Source organism: Stenella coeruleoalba (assembly GCF_951394435.1).
Source record: "Stenella coeruleoalba genome assembly, chromosome: 2".
Taxonomy (NCBI): domain Eukaryota; kingdom Metazoa; phylum Chordata; class Mammalia; order Artiodactyla; family Delphinidae; genus Stenella; species Stenella coeruleoalba.
In genome coordinates, this window is record NC_137147.1 from 164,500,179 (window position 1) to 164,511,071 (window position 10,893).

The 10,893-nt window shown below is 47.3% G+C and overlaps 1 pseudogene across 1 annotated transcript; it reads right to left on the reverse strand.

The window, feature by feature from the left end:
- Positions 1-1,621: 1,621 nt before the first annotated feature.
- Positions 1,622-2,541, reverse strand: LOC307182541 (ester hydrolase C11orf54 homolog; annotated as a pseudogene). The gene is made up of 2 exons: positions 2,272-2,541; positions 1,622-2,049 (listed from the first exon to the last, which is right to left on the reverse strand). The product of its transcript is annotated as an ester hydrolase C11orf54 homolog (transcript).
- Between the last annotated feature and the right edge of the window lie 8,352 nt (positions 2,542-10,893).

Sequence of the window (10,893 nt, forward strand, 5' to 3'; positions counted from 1 at the left end):
GTGGACACTCCAAGGGGCATATTTATAGCAGTTGAAGTTAAAAATACAACCAGCCTGGTCCCAAAGCCTGGGCTGGATGCGACAGGGTGGACCTCTGTGATGAGTGAGCCTCACAGTGCCGAGGAGCAGAGTGGGGTGGGGAGGAAGGCCCCTCGCCACAGAAAGCCCCAAGAGACGGCTCGCCCAGAGGTCTGTGATGCCATGAGGTGAGGTGACTCGTCACCGGCAACCCGACGTCTCTTCCCACGTCTGGCTTCCTCGCCAGCTGGAGCTTAGATCGTGGAACACAGAGGGGAGCTGCAGGAACGCATTGATGAAATCTGCAGGGCAGGGGAGGACTTTCCAAAGAGATTCACATTTAATCACGGTGTTTCCCCCCCAAGTTTTACTGAGATATAGTTGGCATATAACATTGTCTTAGTTTGAGGTGTACAGCATAATGATTTGCTATATGTATATATATGTATTGAGGAATGATCATGGTGGTAAGTTTTGGTAACAGCCATCACCTCACACAGTTACTCTTTATTCACAAGTTGACTGACTGGCAAGTTTGTCACTGATGTACATTGTGTTGTATCTATTGAAATGTGCTTCTGGAAAGAGATGGAACATTGGAGAAAACTGCCTTTGTGGTGAAAACATTGTTGCAAATTACAAAAACCACTTTTTTTTAATGAATGTAAAATTTTTATTCATTTCTTTTGGTACAAACTAGTGTTTATTTTAAAATACTGTTTAGGAATTTATACTCACAGGATATGTTATAGTTAACATCCAAAGACAAAAAATATTTCGTGACAATTTATTATATACTTAGTACTAAAAAGCTCCTAAATCTGAACAGTGTTGGCATTACAAGCCTAGAGAGTTGTTTTGGGCTAATGATTATTATAGAAAAACACTGAAGAAAATTTCAACCATTACAATCGGTAAAGGTATAATTTTATATTTCATGAAGGACAGTAGTCGTATTTAGCAATAGCCTCATTTATAGAGTATACTGACCTCGAGGTTGTATTTTGATGCTGTTTCTTTTCAATTCTCTTCTTGCAAATAACCAACAAGGCAGAAACTGCTTCCAACTGACAGTCCAAACAAAGGAGGAATCATGGCTAACCGTCTGGTTGCTAATATTTGTTAAACGCAAATTGCAGACTTCTGAGTATGGTTCAACATCACCAAAAGGAGTAAAGTTGCTCCCTCTGACCACCTTATTCCATGAAAAAAGTGTACTTTGACTTCTAAAATGGATTTCAAAAATTCAGTAGAAAGATTTAACAACTATCAACATTTCCAACACTGATTTTTCTAATACCCAGAAACATCCACTTAGCAGTTGTAAGACTAATTTGAAAAACTGAATACTATTATACAAATGTAAATTATTACTATTAGCTAGTAGGAATAATCACTTGATTCTTAATCCTGTTTATATTTAATTATAAACATAAGACTGATTTTTAGAATAAAAAGAATGAAGAACATCTCCATCATGTGTCTTTGTTCCCAGCAATCCCTTTCAGATAGATCTGTGAAGTAATACAGAGCACAGTGTCGACATACCTTTCATTTCAAAGGCCAAAAAAAATGGGCCTTAAGTAGTGAGATCACTTCTATTAGGCTTTATATTAGTATCAATTAACGAGTCAATCAGTCAAACGAGTATCAGTTGATTTAATCTCGCCCAAATGAATGGGTCTCTGTTGGTTGATCAATGCAATAGAGAAACTCTGCAGGTAAGAAGTATCCAAGATATTCCACTGTGTCTGGGGTGGTGTCATAACGGTAGTGCCCACCTTCTTCATGATGACTGAAACAATGAGTGTGCTCCAACCACAAATCAAACCCTGGGTCTCTGGAGATAAAAACTGGCAAACCAAAGGAGGCTTCATCTCAGAAACGTAACCATTTATTCAAGTCTTCATCAGAGTTCAACGGGCAGGAGGAAAATTCTGCTGGCATAATGTGAATCTTCACTTTTCTCTTCTGAATCACGAAAGTACCTCCCATTCCTACAGGCTTATCTCAATAATGTTTTTCAAGAGTCTGTTTTGGGCTTCCCTGGTGGCGCAGTGGTTGAGAATCCGCCTGCCGATGCAGGGGACACGGGTTTGTGCCCCGGTCCGGGAAGATCCCATATGCCGTGGAGCGGCTAGGCCCGTGAGCCATGGCCGCTGGGCCTGCGCGTCCGGAGCCTGATGCTCCACAACGGGAGAGGCCACAACAGGGAGAGGCCCACGTACCGAAAAAAAAAAAAAAAAAAAAAGGCTGTCTCATACAAGTCACAAACTTAAGTTTTCCAGTTCTTCTTTTGGCTTTCACCTCAATGACCTTTCCAGGTTGGCCTTCACTGGCAAAAAGATTAGCCAGTAATGCACACCCCAAATCATGATATTTCTCACTGTATTTCTCTAGTAGGCACCCTCCCTCTGCCGAGTTAACAGGAGCAAGGTAACTTCCATTCACAGGAGGTTTGTGTTCACTTTCTGTTTGAACAACGGGCATAAACTCAGAATTGAATCCAAGAGTCTGAAATGGGCCTGCTCCTGCTCCAAAAAGAAAAGCTCCAGGAAGCTGGATTTCTTTTAAGATTTTATTTAGATCATAAACTTTTTTTTATTTATAAGAGGCAATAAGGCACACCTCCTACTTATGCAATTCTAGTTTTCCCACAGATACCTTTTACGGGAAAGGTAAGTGGCTCCTTAGTCAAATTAGGGCAATCAACTACAGACACCTGGACATCAGCAAAGTTATCCGTTAGCACCTTCTGCTGAACTCCAAACTCCGGAACTCCATGGTGCAGCAGCCCTCCTTTCCACGTGCTGCCTCTCCCCTTCTGCGCAGGTCCTAAGCAGAGGCCCCGCCCCACGCTTGGACGTCGCCCCGCCTAGGCCCCGCCCCACGCCCCAACGTCCCGGAAACGAAAGAAGGCTGCTGGGAGAGGCGGGGAGCGGGCCTCTTCCCGCTTGCGGGGACCCAGTGCAGAGCGGGTGTCGCGTGAGGCCAGGGACGCGGACGCAGACCTCTGGGGCCTGTCGCAGGCCTGGATTAACTGACACACATGGCAGAGAGACGCCAGCTCCCAGGTACTGCCCGCCACCGTGCACCATCTAGGGAATGCGGCCGGGGACCCCCTCACGCACTACCCTGGGAGCGGGACGGGGCTGAGAAGAGGAGAAACACGCAGGGATGAGGCCTGACCAGGGAACGCCTGGGGGACCCACATGTGAAATCTAAAAAAAGATGGGTGTTTTTTTTTTTTTCAAGAGAGAAAGAGCTGGGAAGAAGCACACTAACAGGAGACCCGAGTGTGAGCGCACATGTGCCTCCTTCCCTGCCTCCTGCACACGCTGCTGGGTTGATTACTCACCGTGGCTGAGCCGTGGGGTGGGGGGGTGGGTCAGGCTTTGCCCTGGGGAGTTGGGCAATTACAGTTCTGAGTGTTGAAAAAAAATAGTCCCATTGCGCCCATGGGCACCTCTGGACGCTCAGAGGGAAAGGTGTCAGCAGGGTCCTCCTCGTCAAGCTGCCCAGAGACCCTGACTAAAGGGGAGAATTATGTGTATTGAACTCCCTGCGTTCTCTCCCCTTTACTCCTACCCACCTCTACTTCCCAGACCCCAAAGCAAAAAACAACACAAGAGTGACAACGGTGGCCAGCTTACAGATAGAGAGCTGTGAAAAAAATCCAAAGTAGATTTTCAAGTCCACCCTGTTTATGCGACTTTCCAAGTGGTTAAGTCAATGATTCCCAGCCCCGGTTTTAGGACACCCCCAAGTGCCTTTATTCCAAGGGCGATCGTGAAATTCCAAAAATAAAATGATTTTAAGTCCCTGCACTTTAAGCTCACACCTTGTACTCGTTACAAGCACACACTTTCAGAGGGAAAGAGATTGAGAAATCCAACAACAGTCTGATTCCAACAGACCGGCCACAGCAATCAAAATACCACTTTGTATTTGGGTAACGCTTTGCGGCTTTGAGAGCACTTTCTGATTCCTGGGTTAGTGACTAAACGTGTGAATTAATACAAAAGATGACTGTTCTAGCCTCCACATTGCACTAGAGGACGGAGACAGGCCCTTCCTCTGGCGCGAAGCTATCGCTATGTAGCTCATCTGTGAAGTTTCAGTCTGTCAGCGGCTGGTGGAGGTGCTGTTTGGAAAAAGCTGGTGGCCCAGGCCTGGGCGGCAGTGGCATTGCTTGGGCCAGGCAAACAGGGCTCTGCGGGGCCCGGGGTCATGGTCAAAGAGAAGGAAGGGCAGGCAGCTTCAGGCTGGCTTTCCCACTGGGCCGAGCAAAGCTGGAAGTTATGGGGCAGCGGCGTGAGCAGCTGGCCAGGTTAGCAATGAGCTCATGAGCAGCAAAGCCCAGGCTGAAATCTGGGTCCATTTCTTCCAGAGCTCACTCCCCTGCCAGCCTGCGGAGCTGCCTCTCGGTCGAATTCCTAGAACTGGGTTGTGTTCAGAGAAACTAGGGTCTGCTTATGTGGGGCTGCCTGCATCCTAACAGGTTGATGTTTATTTTAAAGCAACACCATGGAAAGTGAAGAACAGAGAGCAAACTTGGTTTTAAAGAAAATAAATATGAGGCAAAAACTGAGAGAAACATTATGTGTCACGGAAACACAATTCGAAGAGGTTCAGAAGGGCTTCTGCTGAAGCAAGCAGAGCTTCCTCCTCCACTCCTACCTCTGGCCTCACCCTGTTTAGCGCCGGCCCACCTGTTCACTCCCCCCTGAGGGGCTGACGTGCTATCTGCTTGTGGTTTTGATGCCTCGTGGGCAGGATGGCTCAGGGCCCCTCTCTGGAGAGGGACAACTCATTGAGAAAATGGCCAAGGGCAGAGAAACAGCTCCAAAGGCTGATAAGACCAGCCAGAAAGAGTTAGGCTGTAATTAGTGGGGTTTGGGTATCTGTCTCCAGAAATCTAGCCCAGCAGGTACACTGAGTGTTTAAATAATGAACTAAAGTTAAAAACATAAAAATGCACATTATATGTGTGTTGTGAATGACATTCACATGCACTGTGTACAACTGTACTGAATACAGTTTTCCAGTCCATACGTGAAACAATGCGGCAGATTAATAATTTTGGCAATCATATTAGCTGTAGATGACCAACACATAAACCCACACGCTACTGTAATTTCGCAGTTTATTTGTATTTTAGGGAGTCACAACTAACGCTGCATAAGTACATCAAGGTTCACTTTATCAATTCAGGGACTGACTGTTGTATTATTTTATATTTCACTCTGAAAGATAGAATTAAAACATCTTTAGTGTAGAAAAACATATTTCAGAAAAAACTTTATTTCCTCTTTAAATTGACCATACCTGGCTATATACTTTTTTTTTTTTTTTTGGTACACGGGCCTCTCACTGTTGTGGCCTCTCCCGTTGCGGAGCACAGGCTCCGGACGCGCAGGCTCAGCGGCCATGGCTCATGGGCCTAGCCGCTCCGCGGCATGTGGGATCCTCCCAGACTGGGGCACGAACCCGTGTCCCCTGCATCGGCAGGCGGACTCTCAACCACTGCGCCACCAGGGAAGCCCCTGGCTGTATACTTTTTAACTTATTTCAGTATTTTTACCATGGGTAGTTAGGTCTAAGCAACAAAAAGGAATTGTCATTCCCCAGGATATAATATACATGATAGAAAATGACTGTCCTTCTGTATTCACACTGACACAGACAATTACAAAAGGGGCAGTCTGGGATCTACTTTATTTTCTGCAGTTGTCATAAAAAGCAAATGTCTATTTTCACTTGGGAAATGGGATACATTATAAAAATCAGGTCAAAAGATGCAGATAGTTGTCACTGTTTATATGTAGCTTTAAAGCCTGGAGAATGTTCTTAATGTTTTATTTCCCGTTCATTTAGTAGCTTCCATGACTAGGTTTGGGTGCAAGGAAATTTACTTCATAAAAAGTCAGGCACCACATATTCTTAGTATACACTTTCAATCGTCAGGCATCGTCTCCAGATTTCGATTTCTCTAAAGTCCTGGCAGTTTGCTACACGTCAGTGATATTTGTTCATACTTTATATACTGTTTTATGATGATTCAGGCAGATTCGGGTTATAAGTATCTTTAGGAGAACTGCATCCTTTGTTTATTACAGAATATAGACAATGCTGCATGAATAATTTCTAGCCTAAATGGATGGCAACCGCATACTTCTACTTGCTGAGGCCAAACTTTCAGAATCATTTTTGATTCCTCTCACATTCCACATCCAAATCCACCAGACAGTGCTTTTGACTCAACCTGTGGAATATATCCAGAATCTTCCCAGGGCTCACAGCTTCCCTTGCCATCCTGGAGTGAGGCCCCATATTTGGGCACCGTCCTCCTGTCTGGTCCTCCTGCCCCGGCCCTGGTCCTCTTTCAGTCTGTTTTCTGCCCAGCAGGCAGAGTGTCCCTTTTAGAGCATGAGTCAGATCTTGTCACTGTCCTGTCCCAGCCCTGCCATGGCCCACCTCACTCAGAGGGAGAGTCAAAGTCCCCAGGCCCACACTCCTTGCCCCCAGCTCCACACTCTGCACCAGCCACGCTGCCCTCTCCACCCTGCCTCCAGGCCTTTGCTCTCCCTTTCCGGATAGTCACTTGGCTGGTTCCTTCACCTCCTTCCAAGTATGGATCTAAATCTCGCCTTCTTACTGAAGCCTGGTGTGAATACTCCCATTTAGGATGGGAAACTGTCCTGTCACAAACCCGTTCCCCCAAACAGTGCTGATCTCCCGATGCCACTCTCCTCCTCCTCTTTCCGTAGCCCTTATCTATCACCCTTAGCAAACCGTAGAACTTGCCTATTTATTATGGTTATTGTCTGTTTTCTCCCTAAACTGGAATGTATATTCTGGAAGGCAGGGATCTTTCTTTGTTCTGTTCACTGATGCATCCCCAACTTGATAAATACCTGTTTATTTCAAGCGTACAGAGGCACTTGATAAACACCTGTTGGAGGCATCAGTGTGATGCCTCAATCTACCTAACGGAGCAGTATCACATGGTCGCTCTGGTGAAGGCCTGTGGGGCTGCAGCCCATCCTCCCTGCACTGGGCTATGGCTCAGTCACGTCTTACCTGGAGAAGGACCAGAGCCCAGCCTCCTTTGAGCTGAGTCTGCTGTCTTATAGATGGATTCATGGGTGCCTGTTTTTCTTTTCCTTTTTAGCACCTTTAATTATCCTGAAAAACAATTTGAGTGTGATGGTAAATTAAAACATGTTTCTAGCATGAGTAATTTATTCTTATGTATGTGCTTTTCCAGGTTTGCGGGCAGGGCTGACCTTGTGAGTAGACCACTCATGTAGTCTTGTGCAGTTGGAAGGGTCTGAGGAAGGCCAGCTCGCCCCCAAATATCTTCCTTCTGGTGGCATGGTCCACCAGGAGGTTAATGGGCTGGAGGGACAGTTATTGAAGTTTGTGATGACTCCCACCTGGGGGAGGCAAGTCTTGATTTTTCACTTGGTTAGTGAAATCCTAAATGGTGAGAAATAGTATGGAAATGCATTAGCGAATGAGTTAGAGCTGGAAGCATGAGAATGCATATTAGAGCAGTGGCTTGTTGATGGCATGCCTGACGTTCACAGTGCAGTTTTCCTTTAATGCCCTTCAGAATGGAACTTCAGCATCTGCACGGGAGGCTGCGTGGTGGTCCCTGGGCCAACCTGCCTGTGTTCCCTGAGGAGAGCTGACTGGCTGTCAGCTGAGGCTCAGTTCAGAGAAGGAACGCCTTAGAACGGCAGTCACCTGCCAGACAAATAGCAAAAGCTCTGGGCACCTGGTGACAAAGATGAGCACAGCAGTTTTTGTTTGAAGGATTTTCCCGGATCTTTCTGATCTATCCACCTGGAAGTTAATGCGAATGAATGCCGACCATTAGTCTGGACCAGCGGGTCTTCAGCCTTCCCCGGGAGCATTCGGGGCTGGCAGCTTTCCAACCAGACACATGAACCACTCCCACACAAATGAGGAAGGGAACAGCCTTGGGCCTTGAAGCCTACGGCTACTCAGACACGAGGCCTCGGAGACCATGGGTGAGGAAAACAGGTCCCGCAGAATCTGTGACTGTAGTGCACAGACCGTCACCTTCTTTTCTCCCCACTGCAGTCAGGAAAGTGCAGGGTCTGGAAATGCACACAGTGAAAGAGGGGACACCCTGTTTGTACTGTGCACATCTGCGGTTTCCGAAGTGTAGGCTTGTCCACAAGTGTAACTTCTGCTACAACGCAACGTCTTTCTGCTGCTTCTCCCTGCTTGCAGCTGGGAGGCCTGGCAGGGACCGCCACTGGGCCTTTATTAGGTGGGTCTCACCAGGGTGCACGGGCACGGCCTCTGTTCTGAAGTCGCTAAAGCATTAGCGCAGGCCGTGGGTCCAGCCCTCGGCCCATCGCAGGCCTGCCCGGCTCTCTTTCCAGAGGGCGGAAGTCCCTGTCCTGCTTCCCAGTGCCCACCAGGCCACAGGTTGTCTGATCCAGGAGCTTACATCTCCAGACAGGCCTGGACCTGGGGGGCGGGGCCGCGGCAGGATAAGGAGGAGCCTGGAAGGCGCAGGGCCTGGGGAGAGGTGGAGCCTGGGCTGGAAAGGGTGTGTCCTGGGTAGGGCCTGAACTTGGAGGGGCGTGGTCTCAACTTGGGCGGAGCCCGAGGTGGGGCAGGGTAGGTGGGACCTGAAGTCCCCACCCGGGTTGGGTGGGGCCTAGGAAGGGGTGGGGCCCTAGGTGGAGCCTGTATTGGGAGGGGCGGGGCCTTGGTGGGCAGGGTCACCCTCCCTCTGTAGGCTCAGGTCCCTCTAGGCAAAGCTGCGAGTCTGATCTGGAGGGGTTTCCTTGTGGAGCGATTGCAGGAATGGTGATGTGCTTTAGCCTTCTTGTGTTTGTCCTGTTCCTACCCTACACCCAGGGATAAGCTAACTGGTTCAAACAACGGAGAAATGTGCCGCATCAGGGGCTCCAAGCGTTTTTCCCGGACCAGGCTCCTGGCCATTAGAGTAGATGAGACAGACACAGGCCCCTTAGGAATGAACTGCCCTACAGGTGAGATGAACTGTGACCTTCCACGAATCAAAATGCTTTTCAATGGTTTTATGGTTTAAAATCACAAAAGAAATACAGGATTATTGCTTAAAAAAATCAAAATAATGCTTTGTATATGGAGTAAAAAGTGAAATCCTTCTTTATATTTCCTGCCCTCCACTCCCACTGTCCACGTGGGACACTGTTGTAAGCACTGTTGAAAGGTTTGGTGCACCTTTCTGGAGGTTTTCCTGTCCATTAAGTGTGAGTGCACACACAATCCACATTAAACATACACATGGTATTTTTTTTCTTTTTCTTATGTACATAGGGCTGTAGCTTACATACTCAAAACAAAAACACTGCCTCAGGAGGGTGTTCCTAGCAGTATATTTGATCCATCTCATTCTTTTCAACCAGGGCATACCATTCCACAGTATGGGTGCAATCATGAAAACTTTTGGCGGCTGTATTAGTTTCCTGGGGCTGCCATTAAAAAAAATTACCACAGTCTTGGTGGCTTAAAACCGCAGAAATTTGTTCTCTCACAATTCTGCAGTCTAGAAGTCCAAAATCAAGGTGTCAGCAAGACCATGCTCCCGCAGGGCTCTGGGGGAGGATCCTTTCTTGCCTCTTCCAGTACTGGGGGCTCTAGGAAATCCTTGGTGTTCTTTGGCCTGCAGCTGCATCACTCCAGTCTCTGCCTCCATCTTCATATGGCCTTCTCTGTGCATCTTCTCTTTTTATAAGGGCATTGAATTTGGGGCCCATCTTAACTAATTGCATCTGCAAAGACTCTGTTTCCAAATAAGGTCACATTCTGAGGCTCTGGGTGGACACGAATTTTGGGGGACCACTATTCAACTCACTATGGTAACCATAGGTCTTGATGGCTTCATTTTACTGCCCATTGTCTGTGTCCCAGTCCAAACCCAGATGGAAGAGTCATAAGGGCCCATTCCTGAAGAACTTTCCGTTCATTCCATGAACAGCAATGGACTGAGCACCTGCTGTGGGCTAGGCACCTAGATTAGAATAAGCTGTGGGCAAGACCGAGGCTCCGGCCTCACACAGTGCACTTGCTCTGTGACAAGGGCTATGTCTGTCGTCAGAGAATTCCCATGCCTAACACAGTGCCTGGAGCTTAATAACTAAGTGTTCAATTAATGAATGAGTGAATGGATAAATGAGAGATACTGACAAACAAGCAGATAATAATAATACGTAGTGGTATGATACTGCGATAGGGGCAAAGTACAGGGCAGCCAGAAGAGCAGCTGTAATCTAGACTTTGGGCGTTAGGGATGCTTTGCTGGATGAAATAACTCCTAAGTTGGGACCTTACTGGAGTTAGTTAGGCAAAGAGTGTGGGGTCGGAGTGGGTGGAATGTTCTAGGCAGAGGAAAGGGTGGCTTGGCAGCTGGAGGTGAAACAGGTGTAGAGAATCGGAAGCCATTAGCTGCTCAGGATGGGTCCTGAGCCGTCTCCGCGGGGGACAGTGGTAAAGGAAAAGCTGCAGGGCCCTCTAGAACAGTCTGTCTAATAGAACCTTCTGCAGTGAGGGAAGTGCTCTAGATCTGGTCCATCCAAGGTGGCGGCCATAGCCACATGTGCCTAGTGAGCGCCTGAAATGAGGCTAATGTAACCGAGGAACCGAACGCTTAATTTTATTAAATTTTTAAGAATTTAAATATAAGTAGCCACGTGTGCCAGGAGTTCTTGTATGAACAAAGCAGCTCTAGATCCTAATATCCTAACTTAATCCAAAATCACAGTTTTGTCCATGAATTCAACTTCTTCCTGTACTACTAAGTCCTTTGCTAGATTTATCTACCATCGGGGAGCCAAACGGATCTGA